The 16,118-nt window shown below is 36.5% G+C and overlaps 1 long non-coding RNA gene across 1 annotated transcript; it reads right to left on the bottom strand.

Annotated features, from left to right (window-relative positions):
- Positions 1 to 8,383: 8,383 nt before the first annotated feature.
- On the bottom strand, positions 8,384 to 15,854 carry LOC131705083 (uncharacterized). The gene is made up of 4 exons (XR_009310172.1): positions 15,744 to 15,854; positions 13,520 to 13,555; positions 11,048 to 11,125; positions 8,384 to 8,811 (listed from the first exon to the last, which is right to left on the bottom strand). It is a non-coding gene; the product is annotated as an uncharacterized LOC131705083 (long non-coding RNA).
- Between the last annotated feature and the right edge of the window lie 264 nt (positions 15,855 to 16,118).

The following is a 16,118-nucleotide window of genomic DNA, read 5'->3' as shown; positions in this document are numbered from 1 at the left end:
TGGAACAGGGTACAAATTCTGAAAAAAGGACACTGGGTAATTTTGAAAGTACTCCGTCTAGTACACTGCCTATACACAACTTAACACAACTTTTAGTTTATACAGGTAATACATTTCCTTAGTGACCTTTGAACTTGTGGATCTCTTTGGTAAGTTGTGACTTATGGGGTATTGGAGGAGCTGTTGTGAAATCAGGTAGTGTTTATTTTCCTGCAAGAAAGCTAATACTGTATTCCTTTGAATTTAAAACGCAGCCCGAATTTTTAACACCCTCAATTTGAGGAAAAAATAAAACATCAAATAAATATGCATTTACAAAGATACAACCTCAATTACGCTGCTGTATCATACAAAACTGGCACCTGTTGTTGTAGATTAACCACGGAGTTCATTTATTTGTGCTGCATACTGTATAGTACTTATGATGGCGTTTCTGTTGACTCACTCACTTACGACATCACACATCCCGGCAACAGCAAGCACGACACAACACTCCACAACATCAGGCAACATGTGACCCAGCAACCACAACAGCATTGATCGCATTGCAAACACAACAGTCAGAACGGTATGCGCAATACCAACTAACAGAACATAACATATGCATATGGAAATTACTCACACATGTTTTTCTCCCAATTTGTGAACTGTGGTTGGCATGTCGAAAAATACGGGGGTCTGATCAGCATTTTCGATCTGTCCAAGCTGGTACTGTTTGTTAGAAACTCTGAAATTGTAAAAACTTCTCTTTGAATTCCTCAGGAAGCCAATGACTCTTATGTCATTCAAGATCGGGCAGTAACATTTTGGTTCGTCTTTGCTCATCAGTGTCACGTTGCTGCTTGTGTATTCGGGCAGACGCCTTTGTTGTTTTTTATTGGCAGTCAGTCACATTGCTGTTTGTGTACTCGGGTAGTCACATCTTTTCCTGGTGATTTTAATACACGCATCAGTATACTGTATTTGAATTTAAGACACAGACTATTTTTGAGAAGCATAAAATGGTTAAACAAGTGCATCTTAAATTTGAAGGAATACGGTACTTGTTGCTCTGTCACATAGTATTTATGTGTACCACAATATAATTGGTTTGGTGCCATCTGAAAGGACATCTTTATATACTGTGTAACACATTACGCTGCATCAGACATCTCATTCAGTTTAATTGACCTACCTAGTCCCCTTTCCTATCTATGGACTCATCCACCCAACCAAGCCATAAGTATTAATCACGTAATATAGCCTGACCAATTAGTGAAGCAACTTCAAGACTGTAATGACACCACTGCTTATCTCATTTAATCATAATTCTGATTTAGTCCGTACATCACTCAAAATATGGATGTTACAGACCTAGTAATTATACTCAGCATGCTGCTAAAGTGACACAACGCCACATTATTATTTATTATTATTTAGCAGACACTTTTATCCAAGGAAACATACAGTGACTAGGGTGGGTGAACTATGCATCAGCTGCAGAGTCACTTACAACAACGTCTCACCCGAAGGACGGAACACAAGGAGGCTAAGTGACTTGCTCAGGGTCACACAGTGAGTCAGTGGCTGAGCCAAGATTGGAACCAGGGACCTCCTGGTTGCAAGCCCTTTTCTTTAACCACAAGACCACACAGGCTCCTCATATATACTTTACTTTATCTACCGTGTTGAATTCCACTTCAATTATGAAAAATTATATATTTTAATGAGATTTCTGTTCAGAGCTATCATATGAACCAATTATAATGTATAATCTTTCCTTTTATAGCCAGTTTTTATTATTGATGATAATAGCAATAAAAATGTGCTGTGTTTTCACTGTTTCTCACCTTTTCATTGTTGAGCTTTGTGACCTTTTTTTCTTTATTTTCACTGATAGCTTCCTATGCTGATGCAGCCCCCACTGCTGTAACCTTTATTAGTGATTTATATGTGTGATTCTACGTATAGTTCATTGATCTGTGTTTTTGAACAATATACTAACGCATGCTTTCTTGGAAAAATATAGCTGTGCCTATAGAAAAAAATATACTTTAATGAATACAAAGTCAAGGGAAAGCCATATGATTAATGAAATGTTTGTCAAGAAATCCAGGTAATTTTCAATTAATTAATTCTGCTTTACAAAGCGCTAGATTAGATTCACAGTACACAATAAAGTCAAGCAGCTGTATGTGCACATACTTGTTTCAATTCTTAGTTCCATACACCAGGCTTATCATAATGTAATTTCTTCAAAATTGAAAAGCAATAATGTAAGTAAATGTATTTCACACAGTGTTTTCAAAATAAGGGAATGCATTCATAGCTTTCTAAAGAATCATCAAAGTTCTTTAAGGTATTCAAAGCCTATATTTTAATTTTGTTTTCACTAACACCTCCCCTACACTTTAGTTTATGGGCAGCAGTATTAAGACCCGCTGGTGTTTCATTAAAGCGAATATTTATATGTGTGCATGTTTAACAAAACCGTTTACCTCAGTAACTAGATTTTGCATACTTATAAATATTCACTTTACATTGAATGCATACTTATAAATATTCACTTTAAATTGAACCCATTGCCAATTATGACCTAAGGGACCATATTACCTGCTATTGCCTATGACTCTTAACAGTGAACCAAACAAAAACATCTTTTTAAGTAAAAATACCAAACTGAGAAGACATTGCCTACAGTAGACTGGTGTCCTTTGGTTACATATTTTCAATGACATTTCAGACAAAAAAAACAAAAACTTACTGTGTTTTAAGCATTTATTGAAGGTATAGCATCACAGAATGTAAATGCAATTGCATAGCAATTACCTGGAACACCTCGTGCCACCCCCAGCATTAGTAAAATGACAGACAGGATGTCAACTGATGACATCCCTGTGGGAAACAGAACCTGCCGCACGAGTGGAGGAATAGTCTATAAATGTTCTGTACTAAAAGCTTAAAAAAATAAAATACTCTAATTCACCTTAACCATAATGTGTGAGAGTGTTTCATGAAGAAAAATGTAAGATGATGGCCATACATATTAAGTACACTAACATATACAGTAATTATTTTGTTACGTGTACACAAATGAATGCACTACTGTATATATTGTACTTTAAGTAAACGTTCTGTTATATGTGTATTTCACTATGGACTTTGACCTTGGAAATAAAGATGAAATGTACTCTAGGGTATGGTATTGCATTGTGGATCTATCTGTTTTCTCTTGTGTTTGGCTATACAACAAGTGCCATTGCTAGAGCAGAGCTGGCATGCTGGTACGACTGGCACAATGCCACCAAGATGTTTGTCTGGTACACAGAGCAATTCTTTCTGAGTATAAAAGACCTCATCTTTTATAATACATTTGCTTTGAATAGTCATAATCTGTCTTTTTTAACTTCCAACCCTAAGTTGAGAGTAATTCACCAAAATGTGCAATTATTCAGGTGCCTTCTGGTTTATTAATGATATACATCACTTCTACTGTTTTGATAATCACATTGTTGAACTTTTTTTTGTATCTTCATGTCAATATAACTTTTTTGTGTGCAATTCAATCTTCTGATATATATGACATCATGACGGTAAATTAAACCAAAGGGCTTTTAAAGATTATTCCAGCAGAATGTTTGAACAGATGGCTTATTTGTATGGTTGCAGTGGAAGAGCAAAAAGAGATAAGCCTTTCCAAATGTTGGCTTTAGAGCTTGAAAACAACTTGACAATATATGTATCTGTAAGTTCCTTCATACTACACAATTATCCTTGTTGATAAAACTTTATTTAAAGACTGCTTTTTTAATGTTTTGTTGAATTGAATAAGGTTTGGTATTCAACTTTTTCAAAACATTCTCTCAAAACATTAAAAAAAGGCATGAGAAAAACAATTGTGACAAATGTGAAGGTTCAGTTTTGTATATGCACTTTCTTAAATAATGTCAACTATTAACATAACACATAGCTTGTAATTTCTGCGTATTTCACAAGGCACTGATGCTGAAACAGAGGTATTACAAAATATTCAGGACATGTATACTTGGGGAATTTTCATGGTAATCTCATTCCATGAATGTAGTTAAACATTTTATGACCTATGACCCTGTCACTTATCCCTTGATTAAAAAGGCCTGTTGTCCTCAGCTACTGGAACTAAATAAACCTCTGCAGACTGACATATAGCTGCAATATGATTTGGTACAGATGTGTTATTTTCAACTAAGGTCAGCATATGGGTCGTAAAAGAAATTGCTTTGGAATACTTTTATAACAGATGTCAGCCATCTTGTTTATCACTGCAGTGACTACATTTTCAAACAAGGTGTTTAGGATCACATAATCTGTGTGCTGCTTGATTGAACCCAGGTGTATGGCTGATTTACAGTCTCACTCTCCAACATTAAACTAAGATCTCGGCTGAAATACTTATTACTGATGACATGAAATGTAATTGCTAATTTTCTGCTTCAGCAGCTACATATTTTTACCAAATCTTATTCATCCTTTCTTTTTTCCACTGCCCATTCCTCTTGGAGGCAGATGTGTCATCCTGTCACTTGCAATCTACTGATTTCATTCCTCAGAAATGTAAGTACTGATGCTGTACACCACTAAATGTATTAGATTTTTTGCTCTGTCACATTTTGAATGAAGTCAAAAAGAAAGGAAGGAAGCTATTGTCGTTTGCCGTACTGTGGCAGTGGATGTTCCAAAGGCTAACAAGCATTTAGTATGATTTAGTGACACCGCTCTTGCAGGTGAACATATTGGAAATAATACAAAGCAAATCACCTGACACAGTATTGAAGCTGTGAAAAGAAAAAATTCAGAAGAGCACAAACAACTGTTCTTTATTGAAGCTTCATGAACCTATTAATTGTGCAGTAGGTTGCAGGTGCTTGGCTACTTAGGTACTGATTTTTCAAACTTTTTAAAGTTGGTTACGGGAGTTTACTCTAATGAGAATGGTCAGTTTTAAATTAAATATAATTTATTTTTGTGTGCGCTGGGGCTATATTCATAACACATTTTGGGGTCTGTTTTAGACCCCTGTGTGCTTCATTTTTTTTTTTTTTCTAAATATTTAGTGGTCGCCAATTATTTTTATTGTTTTCTCCCCAATTTAGTAATGTCCAATTATTTTTTTTAGGCTCAGCCTACCGCTACCACCCCTGCGCTGACTCTGGAGCGGCGAAGACGAGCACATGTTGTCCTTCGAAGTGTGTGCCGTCATCCAACCACTTTTTTTATACACTGCAGACTCACCATGCAGCCACCCAGAGCTACAGCGTTGGAGGACAACGCAGCCCTGGGCAGCTCTCAGGCAAGCCCGCAGGCACCCGGCCAGACTACAGGGGTCGCTGGGGTGCGGTGAGCCGAGGGCACCCTGGCCGACCTAACCCTCCCCCCCCCGGGCAGCGCTCGGCCAATTGAGCGCTGCCCCCTGGAAGCTCCCGTCCTCATTCGGCAAAGGAATAGCCTGGACTCGAACTCGCAACGTCCAGACTATAGGGCACATCCTGCACTCCACGTGGAGCTCCTTTTACTGGATGCGCCACTCAGGAGCCCCCCTATATTTTCTTTATTTGCAACTGCAGCCCTAAAAGAATAAAAATGTGGCAACTGTACGGTCTGATTTATGAAGAAATACAGATAAATGTGTCCCTTTCAGAGAACAGTTTAAAGCAACCCCAATACAAACAATTAATGTACCTATGAAAACAGCCTTGGAACAACAATATTAAAATGGGAGCAGCTTTCAAGGGAAACATTCTGTCAGTTCAAAATCATTTATTTACAAGAAATTAGCTTCAAAGAGGTATTGGCTAGTAGAAAGGACGGATATGACACACCCACCTATGAGCTTAGAAACAGCTTGAATTGATGTGTGTTGTACTTATATGACACTGGGTTCTACAAAAAAACAATACATGGAAAGTTTAACCCAAGTGATAGGTTACCTTTCACACGTACTTTGTTACTATTTTGAACTTGAAGAACGTTAAGAATGTCATAATCATAGTGAATAAACAGAAATAAATATCCCACTCCACCTCTAACTGTGGACCCTTCAAGCATTGCTTTAGGTTGAAAGAATCTTATTATAAAATTGGAAGAAACCCAGCCCCACTGGCATTTGAGTATGGTCTAACATATGGCCAAAACATCAGAATCTGAAAAATAGATTTTTCAGGTGTTAAGTGAAACAGTTAGAACAGATGGAGTGAGCTTTTCTTGTTTTTAACTTCTCAGTGTTCCCATAGGCACGTGCATCTATTTCTATTTGTATGATATGTTGGCTGAAGATCACCAACAATGTAAAATTATGCAATTCTTGTGATCTCCAGTTACAGCTGCCTTGCATTTTTATTTGTACAGTCTTTCACAGACTTCAAATGGGGACAGGAATGGTCTTTCACAATCCTTAATTTCCAAGTGCATCACAGAGGTTACTGAATCTCTTATCAAGCACCTTACTGAGTTCATTCATTTCCCTATTACAGGAAGTGGACCAGCAGAAGGCTAAAATAGATTTTTTTTTTTTAACATGCATAATAGGCTGCATACACTGTACTCATGTGCCCTTTAAACCCCCAGCTGAAAAAGAAGCAGCCTTCAGAAACAGAAAACAATACTACTCCTTAAATGTTCAGATATGTGCCTCTAAATGCAGAATTATTAACATTCTAGCCAATTATCCTTGATCATGTCATGATGTGTACATCCTGGCACAGAGCCAAGTTTTCCAAATGTTTGAGAGAGGATAAATAATTGCATGGCTACTCAGTACAAGGTCTGAAATTATACGTCATGTGTTCATTAATACCAAAGAAAATGTATTAATGTTATGCATTTCCTCTATGATAGCAGGTATCCCTTGAAACATTGGCTTATCCACCTATTTTTAATGCACAGCAGCCAGCTGATACAACATATAATTTAGCTCACTGTGCCACCAGAAATTTAACTGAACCTGTTTTTGGGATCTTAAAAATGTCTCATTCTTGACAGTGGGTTTTAAAATGCAGTCCTACAAAATCAGCAAAAATACTCATGACATGTGCACAATTGGGCACTAAATTGAAATATGCCGCTGGGTGACATTGGCTGGGTTTCCATGCAGCTTAGAAAGCCGATACTCTCTCTCCACATTATAATTCATGTGTTGTAGCAGCACATACCACACACATTCCACGCTCTATAGGAAGTGAGCGTCTAAAACAAGGTACGACTTCAGGGGTTGGTAAATCGTCTTCTCATGCTAAAAAACTGTACGATTGACCAATAACTCCTTTTTTTGCATGGAAAAAAAGAAAGTCATACATTATGCTTACGAGACTTCAGCAGTCATAATCCCGTTTGTGACGTAACCCCGCGCAACTTTCTACTATACGTAAAGGCTGTAGTCATACCACCAAGCAATCCTTTATTATCTTAGAGGTTCTTTGAACAAATAGGAAAACATAAGCATACAGTACGAGGGGTTTAGAGAGCTCTTCATTCAGGATTTTTTTTTTTTTTTATGTGACACCATTTATTCAGCATTTCAAATTATTGCCATTTGACTCAGAAAATGATAGTGCTTTATAATTTGGTTATTTTTTATAGGCAACATTATAAATATAGGCGGCTGTGTGGTCCAGTGGTTAAAGAAAAGGGCTTGTAACCAAGAGGTCCCCGGTTCAAATCCCACCTCAAATCCCACCTCATACACTGACTCATTGTGTGACCCTGAGTAAGTCACTTAACCTCCTTGTGCTCCGTCTTTCGGGTGAGACGTAATTGTAAGTGACTCTGCAGCTGATGCATAGTTCACACACCCTAGTCACTGTAAGTCGCCTTGGATAAAGGCGTCTGCTAAATAAACAAATAATAATAATAAAATATTGAAGGTACTACAAATAACAAAAATGCAGGCAAAGCTTTGCAATAAATAAATAAATAAATATTATCTTAGACTTTTCTGTCCCTTAGCTGTAAGATGCAATACACTGCACACTAGCCTTAAGTAGTACAACAAAGGACAACAAAGTCAAGTTTGTATACCCCTGTGTATTAAATTAGCATAGCTGGGAATTCATTGCCAGTGGCTTTATTATGTCTGCGGGCTATTTTGTTCACTGACAGTTTAAGTAAAATCCCTAATTCATTGAGGAAGATTTGTTTGAAAAGAATGAAAACATGAAAAAGAAAAAAAATTGTTGGTTCCACAAATTTATTCAAAAAGACGGGCTTAACGTTAGCTTGCTGCAAGACAGTTGCAGAAAGTCCACTGCCCCTGTAGAATTCAGATTCAGGTATATATTATTATTAGTAGTCGTAGTCATAGTCGTAGTAGTAGGATGGGTGAACAGAGCGTGATCAGATTCATCCCCTATGAGAAGGACAACGTGTGTGTATCGTCAAATTCAGCAGTTTGGAAATTGATGTAAGATTATCCCATTAATTATCAATCGCAAAATATATACTGATGCACAAAAGAAATGCAACACTTCGGCTTATGGATTTAATCAAATAATTTAAACAGAGATGTCAAACAAAATCACAGAAAATGTGAACAAAAATACAGATCAAGTTTTCAGTATGAAACGTGACACACTGTCAAAATGAAAACATTACAATGTTAGTATCGGGTATGACCTCCCTGAACATTAACACAGTCTTGGCAGAGTTGACTCATAGACCTGATCAGCCTCTGGATAGACTGCTGTGGGATGTTCCGCCACTCTTCCTGCTGGCGAACGTTGGCTAGTCGCGGTTGTCTCCTGTCAACATTCAGCATAACGCTCACCACGATGTCTCCACACACGTTGGCTTCCGTCAGGTCTGTCAAGGGCAAAACGGCATTCATCGGTGAATAAAACACTCCACCACTTTCTCTGCCGCCACCTCAGATGTTCTCTGGCCCACAGAAGACAGTGATGTCAGTTAGTCGCGCAAGGCCAAATTGGAACTCTAACACCAACATTTAAATATACCCCCAGTAGTTTTTAGTTATTTGCATTTGGAATGAAAATTTCTCGGGTTAACATAAAACTACATGAAAACACACACAACCCAAAATAGAGTAATAAAAAGGTGAGAATTATTTTTCTTTTTCCATGGAAATTGCACCATTGATGATCAAAGCGTAGTTGTCAGTGACCGGGTTGATGGTGATAATTATGTAGGCTTTCCAGAAGTAGATGGTGAAACCACCCTGATCAGAAGTTAATCTACTCAATAGCGGGGTTTAGGGAAAAGAAAAACAGCAAATGTTTATGATGTGTGAATTTAATTTCATTTTGGTTTATGAATTTCTGTATTTTAACCCTTCTCTTAACTTAAATCATTTTGATACAGGGGACTACTGTACAAAAGTGGAAAGAATCATAAAAACATGAATTATATTTTCCTATACAGACAAAAGCATTGTTCTCTAAATATCAAACATTTTCTTTTTTCTTCACAATTCTCTTTCCCAGTAGTAGTAACTGATACTCTTTTTTCTCTCTCTCTTGAATATATTTTCAGACATATGTACAACATCACCCTGATGAAGGCTAGGATTGCAGCTACGTGCTGGTAGTCTCTTTGTTTGTTTTTTTAGAACATTCTGGTTCCGTGTTCTATTTTTAATATTCCTTTTTATTGGATATGCTGCATCCTAAACTGTCTTTAAAAATCACAGCCCTTTAAAACTCAAGTATGTACTGTAAATTGTTACACAAAAGACATGACATGATCTACCTCACTGAGACAGGTGTCATGAAGACAGATATTCTTTACTCTGACACTGTACAGGTAAAGTATGAACTCAATTTTTATTTAAGTTTTCTTTCATGAGAAAGCCAACTTCCAATATCTTTCCTTCCAATCAATATGACATTCACAACATTTTAATGGCAGGTTGTCATGAAACATAATGTCACTCCAGGGTTTCAAATGCAACAGTTTAACACATGTCAAAGAATTATGCTTTAAACTCTGAGAACTATTCTGTTGCCTTCTCTGATTATTGTTCTGCACTGACCCCAGGGCAGTTTGAAGCACTCTGAACAAACCAGATGTTCTGAAGAATTATGTTGCATTTGTACAGTCGCAAGTTATAGTTTTAGAACCCTTTTCTGTAATTGTATACTGTACCTTCTATATATATATATATATATATATATATATATATATATATATATATATATATATATATATATACACCATTTGTAATTCAGTAATATGAGAGAATTGGTCAGGGGTCTGAATACTTTTGCAAGGCACTGTGTGTATATATATATATATATATATATATATATATATATATATATATATATATATATATATATATATATTTAAGTGTTGGGGTTTACATGCTGGTGGTGGTTAGCAGGGATGGTTTTAATTCATATCCCTGCCAAACACATGTGAAAATGTGGGTTTTGTGGCATTTTTGCACAGCCACAGGTTTAATTGGTTAATTGTTTAATTAATTTAATTAGCGACACCTGCTAGTAATTTAGGCAGGTGTATATAAGCAGGGCAGCACATGGAGAGTCTGGTTGTGTGAAGGCTAATGCCTGTGAGGAAACCCTAAAAGAAGGTACAGTGTTTTGATATACTAAATATTCAGGCCCAACCTCTCAAAAACCTACCTGTGGTTCTGTGCTGTTCCTTTTAGAAGACGACAGTGTGAAAAGGTCCTGCAGATGGCAAACTTACCCTGGTTTGTTACATAATAATATATATAATTAATAAGCAAATATATTCTAGGCAATTTATTTATTCATATTTTACTATAATATACACTGCCTTCCAACAAGCATTGCTAAATGTTGAAGGTAGTGAATTCTTACCCACTGTACCCCACCCAGTCTCTCTTTTTTTTCATAAATACACTATTTAGGCAGATTCGCTCAAATATATACCAATAAACTACCTGCAATAACAATTTTATTTATTTATTTATTTATTTATTTATTTACCAGAAATGCCTCCAGCTATTCACAAACATGCTGTGCTCATAGATTGTAGCTTCTCTGCCCTGCACATCCATTTATATACATGGCTTCATTAATGGAGTGATACTGACCTGGATGGTGTGGTTCCAAGCCAAAGTGTCTGTCTGCTGTTGGCGAGCATTTTCTTCAGTTATCTATGTATTGTTTGGCTGTAGGCATGTGGATGAATGCAACAAACAATACAGCACAGGATGTTATTTATTTGTTTATTTTTTTCCAGGTACAGCACTTTCTTACCAACCAATTGTAAAAACATTTATATATATTTATTAACAATTTGAGCTCCAACAAGAACAGTAAAAAATAACTGTGAGTGCTAGCTAAATGTTCATCCTTAGGGCAAAAAGATGATGGACACAATGCAATAACATTATCAGCCAATGGAAGATAACATTAAACAGTCACTCCAGGACTCCAAGGGATTTTTGTTTTATGAAAGTCAATACTTTTTAATATTGCATCTACAGGACTTTGTACTTTAATAAATGTTCTTAAAGAATCAAATCATTATAAATTGCCAAAAGTAGCCTCTAGGCTTGATTAAAATTGAGAGGGTTGACCATATCCACACCATGTCTAAAATATAACATAGCTATAAAAAAAAGCCCTATAATTATATCCCTCGTATTAACAGATATTTAATTTAAAAATGGTTGAGGAGTGAATTTGTCTAATTTAATAATACAAACCAGATTGCTCATTTCCAATGGCTGTGAAACCTGCCATGTTTATATGGTTAGATATTTAAACCATGGCAAGCCATTCATTTGAAGTGTCATAATGACATCAGAGGATGGTTACACAATCTACACAACACTACAGTAGTCAAAATAATGTTTCTTTAGAGGTACTACATAGTCTACCATTGAGAGATTTTAAAGTTATGGATGAACTTCAGTCTATAGCTTTGTACAGCGGATTTTCTTGGTACACTTTTAATTTCTGTGTCTGACGAACTCGCATCATTTGCCCGGAGGCACTTTGACAAAACCATAGAAATTGACCGTTACCACATGAAGTGGCATCAGGAAAGAAAGGCGTAAGAGGTTGCAAGTCTGTAATCATTAGCCTAATCTGCATCTGCAAATAAAATACCGTTCAAGCAAGCATCGGATCTGATGCAAGTTACTGAGTCAAGCAAGTGATAACAAGACCAAGAATGCTGTTAAAAAAGTGAGTATCAAAACTCAAGACAAGTAAAGAAGGTTTACAAAGTGTAGCTCAAATGGAAATTGGCTCCAACCAGTTGATATTAAATGATTGTATATAAATGTATTTGCTTTTCCTCAGCTACTTTTAATTCAAAATGTTTTAACTGTTCCTATCAGAGAATGATGTTTAAAAAATATAAAAGGCATACTGTATCTCCATTAAAAACAGTGGTATTCAAAAATAACCACTCTCAAAATTACCTGATATGCAGAACCTGATCTGATTGCATGGGATCTGGTTTCTGGGAAATCTAATTACTTGAAACCATTTAAAGTGCTTATTACAATTTGTATGTGTATTTCAAAATAGTCACACAATATATATTTTTATCTTTATTCTGTAGATTAAGTTTTGGTAAATTCCAGATAAGACCTGTTTAAATTCTAGGTGAGGCAGTGCCTCAAGGGCTTCATATGATGAGTCACAGAAGGGATGTGTGTTTGAACTAGGAGAGTAACAAGGACTTCACAGCAACATTTAACAACTATTAACCTTTGGAGAACTATACACAGTTCATACATAATACAAGCACATTGATGAAATAATGCATACAAAATATTGTAACCACTGTATATCTGCATTAAATGCCTGTTTTGCTCTACCTAATGCCAATTATAATTAGGCTTCAGGTAATTAGTCTCCTTAATCTTCTGTAAGGCGACTGCAGTTATCAGTTCCAGACAGACTAGAAATTAAACCTATGGTTTTACAACAGCGATTTATTAAAGGTTGCCTCTTTAAAAGTACAGTATTAGAAGATTAACGTTAAATTATAGCACAGCCTGTACATTTAGTTGGCAGCTTGCACAGCAAATGCCACAGACAATATGCAACCTGAAATATTAATACCCAAGTTGTTCTGAGATTACATTAATTACAGTCACTCTAAGAATGCAATAATTAGACTGTTTTACAGCAGCCACCAAGGTCAGTCTTGAAGTATAATTACTCACACTGGTGAAAACATCTACGAATGCATAAACTCTGTTTTCATCGAACATTCTTGCCAGTCGTCAAGATTCTTGGATCTTCAGCCTAAAGTAACTAAACAAGTTTCTGGGGATGTTAACCAAACTGAGACATGGTACTTAGTGGACATAAGTGAAGATATAGTCTCAGTAGAGGGAGTAGTTAATTCCATCCCTCACCAAAAACCACAAGAGCTAACATTGCCGTTTCATCGTAGTGTGTTTAACATTGCACTGTTTAAGAAGGACTGAATAGTGTTACAAGGACTGGAACAAAACGTTAACTGCTGTACTTTTAATTTGTAATTGTAAATTTAAACCAAATGTAATGTACTGCAAATGTATGTAAATCAGTGTACTTACTGGTAGGAGGGGGTATTGGTGTTGTTGCCGGGAGACCTGTAAAAGAAAAAGAAAAAGTTTAGTAATCTGTGTAAACATGGCGAAATGCTCATATTCTTTTAATGAAAGGGTGTACACTTTTGTTCGAAGAATATTGTAGAAGGGATGGTGTTTTAAAACTAACTATCGGGGCAGCCATTTTGAGCTATCACAGTTTTTAGATGCATTTTTCTCCACTGATTTGGCAGCTAGGCGCCAGTACTTATTTTAACTTTTCCTAAATATATGTATTAAACATCTCAAAGCATCAGCAGACCCAGGGTTGCAGAAACTTATGGAGATATAATACATTATACATAGAAGCTGTCATTTTGACAGTGGGTTTGGCTTAGTGCACATGAGATTGTTCACATGATCGAGCTGCTGACTTTGAAAGCTTCAGGTTTATTTTGAATAGCTACAACAGGAAACTTTCAGATGTATTGATTTATCAACAACTGTAAAAATACTTATTGTCTCGTGAAAATGAATAGACCAACACAAGTCTTGCAGTACTTTCAGGAATTATCGGCAGATGAATCTAGACATGAAAATGTGCCAGACCAAGACAGTGATGAAACTTAGTCTGATCACAATGAGGTTAGTGATAGTGACAGTGAAAGTGATAACAAATGTAAAGACATTTTGGGACAGAGACAAACACGACCACAGCTGTGGGAAGTGCACTGCACATGTACAGAAGCGGCATGTTGCTAGAGGCAAGCTAATCCTCTGTTAAAGATGAGTGTAACCCTGTACTGACTATTAATTATTATTATTATTATTATTTTATTTTTACTTTTGAGGAGCTCTGTTTATTTTTCTACATTTTATCCTTGTTTTTTTGTTGTTCTGATAATAAAAGTTCAAATATTTCACCTTCCATCTTCTTGCCTTGCTTTCTGCTCACCATTACTGCCAGTGTTCGGCAACCTCACACAGTGCATCCAAAAAAATAAGAGACATGACTCTACCAGGCTGGGATTTTCTGTTTTGATTCAGGTCATTTTCAAGCACAAATTAGTATGGATCATGTAATATCCACAGCTGTCAAATAATGGCAGTTCTAAATACTGTACAGTATGCACATAGACATAGTGAACAATCTTGAATCCCCAAATAAACCTAATATGAACTTTTAAATAATGTGTGTAGGAATTTACTGAGACCAGCTCTCCAACAAATTGCAATGGAGGATGTATAGCTCAAAGACTGCTGTGCTGATGACACCCCCCCACCCATGTATTCAGCATGTAAGTGTATATTCTTGCCTTTTTCATTTCTTTACTGTTTTCTTTTAAACATACCTGTAGCAGGGTGATTGCCCTGCACTGGGGGAAATTAGTGTTGGTATAATTTGTATGTGGAAACAGGTTTGTTTTGTGTGCTTTTTGGAGTTATGTTTGATCAAATGATTGTTTACAGACTGCAACACAGTACTTGTGAAGGCAATGCCCAGCCAAGGCTGTATGAAGCAACAGGTGGCGTCGTTGTAAGAATGCCGGCTCATTAGTAGGTTAGTTTAGGGGATATTGATCCCAAGTAATGTATAGCGAGGGTTACGTAGTGTAGCAGGTTCCTGGAGTGGGACGCCTCGTTCAGTAAGGCTAGCGCTCGCCCTGTGTGGCACCTTTTATTTGTAGTTTTTGTACTATGTTTTATTTTGCCTTTTGTACAGTCTTCTCTATGTGTCCTCTGTGATTTACCATCGTTGGTAGCATCACATGACCCGTTTGTTTACTTTCTGTTTTGTGGTTAATATATCCTGCGCGCCTGTGCCGGCGTTTCAACTCCAACTCCCATGTCTCTAATGATAGATAGATAGACAGATAGATAGATATGATGTCCATTGAGAGTTGGAAATTGAGTGGGATATGTAATTATGTTCTTATTCAGCCTTCACAATACAACCTTATTTTAAGTTTGCCAACATAAATAGGATAACCACACTGGATAAATCTAATATTTCAGAAACAAGACAAGAGAACATGTAGATATGCCAAGCAACAAAAAGGGAGATATAAATACTCCATCATAACCCTTCCTTACTAAATGTCTTGGTAACCATGAATAGATAATCACACCTTTTTCAAATATATGCAGAATATTTTAACAAACATGAATTACAGAAGATGTTGTTCTTTTATACATAGTTATGCATGCAATTACCCTTTGACATTTCTGTTCTCTTCATTGGCTTACTCACCACAACAGCCATGTCTTGTCTTGACTCTCATTTCCTTTAGGATTGTCATCCAAGCATGTTTTCTCAATATTTCCATGTTGGATAAGTGTGGGCAGCTTTATGAGTTATAACCAGCTGTCAAGGCAGTGAATGTGACTCGTACCTGAAGTATGAAATACTCTCAGCAACCTCACTACTGCCAGGTGATTGGGAATCTGACAGCCACTAGACACTCCTTTCCCAATGTACTTACACTTACAATGGCATAATAGAAAAAACCCTATTGTTGGTGGCATATTGTGTTGGATTGCTGTCTTATTTCTTTGCGTCTGACTCTAGATGACTTATTCAATTCTGACTGCTTCATCAAGGCAAGCTTTAGACTGTGCACTCAGA

Source organism: Acipenser ruthenus, chromosome 2, assembly GCF_902713425.1.
Source record: "Acipenser ruthenus chromosome 2, fAciRut3.2 maternal haplotype, whole genome shotgun sequence".
Classification (NCBI taxonomy): domain Eukaryota; kingdom Metazoa; phylum Chordata; class Actinopteri; order Acipenseriformes; family Acipenseridae; genus Acipenser; species Acipenser ruthenus.
The sequence above is the reverse complement of the archived record's forward strand: the minus strand, read 5'-3'. Positions and strand labels throughout refer to the sequence as shown.